Source organism: Thalia democratica, chromosome 9 (assembly GCF_965202585.1).
Source record: "Thalia democratica chromosome 9, ktThaDemo2.hap1.1, whole genome shotgun sequence".
NCBI classification, from domain to species: Eukaryota; Metazoa; Chordata; class Thaliacea; order Salpida; family Salpidae; genus Thalia; species Thalia democratica.
The window spans coordinates 19,445,799-19,450,765 of NC_139173.1; positions in this window are offsets into that span (position 1 = coordinate 19,445,799).

Genomic DNA, 4,967 nt, shown 5'->3' on the forward strand with positions numbered 1-4,967 from the left:
TACAGAAAGTTTCATAAACTTTTTTTTCAATCTTGCAAAAACGAGATTTTTCAAAGAATAAAAAAAGAGAATAAAAACGCGCGTTGAGGCATTTACTAAAGTTTACTTCGCATCTCATTCGACCTTGTAGGCATAAAAACAGCCTACGCGTTAAAATTTTCTTCTGCTTGTATGCAGTAGAGCAGGTCCTTAAAATATTACTAAACGTTATCGTTTTAATAGGTTGATAGTTTTTCGTAAAACGTTATTTCACTCTTACAATGCTTCTATTGTAATTGATTATCTTAAGAATGAAATTTACATTTAAGAATCTAGTTTAGTTAATTAGGTTCAAATACTTGTAAGACAGTGGTGACTCTGTGGTCCTTTTAACCTACTGAGATTAATTAAAACTTCATAATGGAAATGGAAATTGCCAGAGAATAATTTTTGTAAACGTAGCGGGTGTAAAAATTTTAGTTTCCGATACATCAATTGTTTTGCGTCTACAATTTATAACAAATTAGGTTTATTTTCGTATGCTTTAACCAAAGTCTTTCAAAAAATTTATCATTCTGTAAATTTCACAACATTTATAAGAAAAGGTATGTTATATCACAATGTAAAAATTAAGAATTTAGCTTGAAATCTCAGACTGTTATATATTATTATATAGCTTTTCTTATAAACTGTTTATTTAGGTTTTTACAAGTACTTGGAGTAGCACAGTAAATAAAAAAGAAAATACGTTTTTCTTAATTAAGAAGCATTCGAGTTTTGTAAACATTTTTTATTAAAAAACAGTTTAGTGTTTAAACAGTTTGCTAGAAAAATAATAAATTATGAACATAAAAAAAGCTTGTCATTTAACCTTAAACTTAAAATTTAGGCAAAAAAAACTTTTCAGAATCTAGAAATTGACAAAATACTATTTATAAAACCTAGAGTTTTGCAAAAAAAAGTATAAACCTGGAACTTTGAACAGTTTTTATATTCAAACTATTGAAACTTAGACTAGATAACGAATGACTATTGTATACAATAATTTTTTATTATTCAGAGTTTCACTTAATATAAATTGTAGTTAAAATAGCACCATTACGAAATATTTTAAGTAGTTTTAAAGGTTAAATTAATACTCATTTCTGACAAGTTTAATTCTTTTAAAAACGTTAAATGATCACAACTCAAAAAAAAATTAAAATTAAAAAATGGTCTATAAGTTTAATTAATGAGAGTATATTAGTAAAAAAAAAGTTTAAGTATTTTTTAAAAGAGAAGTTCATAACCATAAAAAATAGCCATACTTTAAAAAGTTTTAAAACTTCTTTTAACCATATCTCAAAAACTATTCAAAATTTAAGACAAGTTTCGTGTAGGTCTGATTTGTAAGATTCAGGTAGTATTAAAAAGTATCAAAAATAAAAGTTGATTAAGTAAGATAATTCACAATAACTAAGAATTATTAGAACTTGAACTGCAAGAATTTGAAAAGTGGTGAATCCAGTTTTGTACTACTACAAACATTCTTCAACCTAAAATTTAAATTACAACTATTATTAGTTTACAAAAACAACATAAAGCTGTAGTATTATTACTGTTTTTTATTAAACGACAAAAAAAAAGCGCTTAAAGTATTTTTTCTTTACTAAATCTTTCGATTCAAACACCACATGGATATAAAAACTTCTATTAGAAAACGAGAGAATTTTTTTTTATGAAAATAAAAATGTTGATTGGTAAAGTTTTTATTTTACAGATTACATTATAAGATAGGGGTCGGCAAACTGCGGCCCTCGGGCCAAATGCGGCCCTCAAAGTCGAAATATGTGGCCTGTGAGCTCCTTTTCATCCAAAAATATACATTTTAATAATATACAACAATTTTTTTTTGTAATAAAAACTTACAGTAAGCTCTTAAATCAATAAATACTCTTTATTAGTTTAATATGATTGCTTAATTTCTCATATTTTTGATATTAAGTAATTTTTTTTACTGATTACTAGAAATTTTTTTTTTTTAATGCGGCCCTCAAATGCTTTTTTCAAAGTAGTGCGGCCCGCAAATTACATAAGGCTGCCGACCTCTGTTATTAGAGCATTGAGTATGTGTTTGTTGTGTACCAAAACTAGTATTATCAATTAAAAACAGCTTTGCTTTAATAAGTTTTTATAAGTATGTAAAGTAATAAATTTATTGTAGTTGTAGCTAGATAACAGTTTGAATATTTTTAAACTATTAAGCTACATAGTTTTTTTGTATTAAAAAATATGTATTTGTTTTTAATTTAGTTGGTTTACAATGTATCTAACTATAAGTATTTTTTTAAGTTTTAATATAATAGCTTTTTCTATTTTAAATATTATAAAGCACTTTAAAAATACATGTTAAAATGCATATAAAAATCCTTAACTTAAGCTATCGCCCATCTTCATATAAATAGTTTTTAACCAAAAATAACAATTTTGTTTATCTCTACAGTTTTATAGTCAATATTTTATGGAATAAAATCTAAAATCTAAGTTTATAGTCAAATTAGCTAAAGATTATAAAATTGAAAAGGTTTAAACCTATTTCATAGATACATGGTACAAAAAATCATTTCTGTTAATGCATCAATACTATATTTAAAATAATATTTATCATTATTAATATTGTAAAAAAAATCTTTATAACAATAACCATTCAAATTTTTAAGTTTTATAAATACTTTTCTGCTAAAAAAACGCAAACTATTGAAAAATTTTAGCTATTATTTACAATTAATTAAAAGTTTTTCTTAAACTTTTAAAACATAATATAGTTATAAAATATTCACTAATTTTTAAATTAGTCTCGTTGTAATGTAACGGTGTTTCCTCTAATATTTGTTGCTGAGTAAACAAAAAAATTCTTAGTTTTTTTATTTTTAGTTATTAGATATTTATTTTTTGACAATTTGTTCGTGGGTTAAGGATAAGGATATAAATTTTTTTTAAACTTTTTTTTGCTGACTCAGCAAATATTAGGGAAAACACTGTTACAATACAATCGGACCCTTTTAAAATCGAGATAAAATGGCTTTTTTTAGAAAAGACAAAAAAGTAAAAGTTTTTTTTTAGTTTCTTATAATTCAGCTATACGTAAAAAATAACATGTAAGATAAGTGGTTATTGTATACTTTAAAATAGACTGACAAAAAAAGTCAATTTCTGTATTTATCAATAGTTTTAATCATGCATAGAGTAGCATTGTAAGTATAAAAAAGTTAGATGTTAGTTTTTAATATATCAGGCTTTTTAGTTATTTAAATTAAAAATCAGTTTAATGTTGAAAGAGTTGATTAAAAAAGTAAATATTTGTAGACATAAAAAAGGCTTATATCTAGCCTGGAGTTTAAAACTTAGGCAAAAAAAAAACATAAAGTTTTGAACAAAATTTCCAGATTTTTACATAATTTTTGTTTAAAACTCTACGTTTTTTTTTTTTTTTTTTTAAGTTTAGACTAGATAAGAAATAACTAGTGGATGTAATACAATTTTATTTCTATTCAGAGTTTCAATTAAGATACATTAAAGCAGCATTACAGTATGTTTTAAGTTATTATATTAGTTACACGAATATCTATTTTTGACAATTTAAATTATTTAAAAAAATTTAAGGGACCACATCTCAATAATTAATTTAAACTTTCAAAAAAAAAAGCTCATGTCAGTCTGATTAGTATGAATATAATTGTAAGAAATAGTTTTAAAAATTAATTCATTTAATACTACAATAGGAAGGTTTTTGAACGTATTTATATACCATTTGCAACTTATTGTTAATAGATTATTCATTTTGTTTTATATTTTATTACACAAAGTTTCCAATTTTTCAAATTTCATTTAAGATTTATCACTTGAGAATGAAACTTGTATAGTTTTGAAAAGCTTTGTGTAATAAAATATAAAACAAAATAAATAGTCTATTAATAATAACTTGCAAATGGTATATAAATATTATTTATTAAAAAAGCACATAATCATTATAACTAGTTATTTTTTAGTAAGTTTTGAAACTTCTATTAACCATATCTCAGAATTTATTTTATGTATTGTCTAATTTATAAGATTACAGTAGTATGAAAAAGCAACAAAAATAAAAAGGGTAAAATTTGATAAGTGTTTACAAGTTTTGTAAAAGTGACCATTTTTTATTAGTACAGGGTTGCCTTGTTTACTTGCAAACCTGAAAAACCTGGTAAAACCTAGTAATACCTGAAATTTCTAAACTTAGGCAAAAAACATTGGATTAACTGGAATTTTCAACAAAACTCTTTAAAAAACCTGAAAAACTTTAAATTTTTAACAATTTTTACCTGTTAAGTAGTAAAATTTTGTTTTGACACAAAAAATCTATCCTATAGATAAACTTTTTTTTGTCATCATTAAATTTTTTTTGTATTTAAAACACATTTTAAGTAGCTTTACAGTATATTTTCAGTTCTTTTGTACTACTTAACAAAGTTTCTTGCTTTAATCTTAATTTTAAACTAAAAGTAGACCCAAAATTGCGTACTTTAAAAATATGTAAGAAATTTTGAAAATCTGGAAGAAATCTTGAAAAAAGGAGTGGCAACACTGTAAGTATGTAGAGTTATAAAATATATTGAAGAAATAGATAAATATCAGTTTTTAAATAAAAATTTTTTAAACTAAATAACTTTTTAGAAAAAAATATTTAAAAATATATATTTGTTGTTAATTAATTTTTTTTTAAATTCATCTAGGTATAAGTATTTTTTAAAGTTTTATATATTAACTTTTTCTATTATAAAGACTATAAAGCACTTAAAAAAGACATATAAAATCTTTAGCTTGAGCTATCACTCATCATAATATAGTTAATTTTTAACCAAAATAAATATGTTCTATATCTAAACATTTTTATAGCCATCATTTTATGGATGGAATAGATTCCAAAATATACATATAACCAGGTTAGCTAAAGATTATAAAATTGAAAA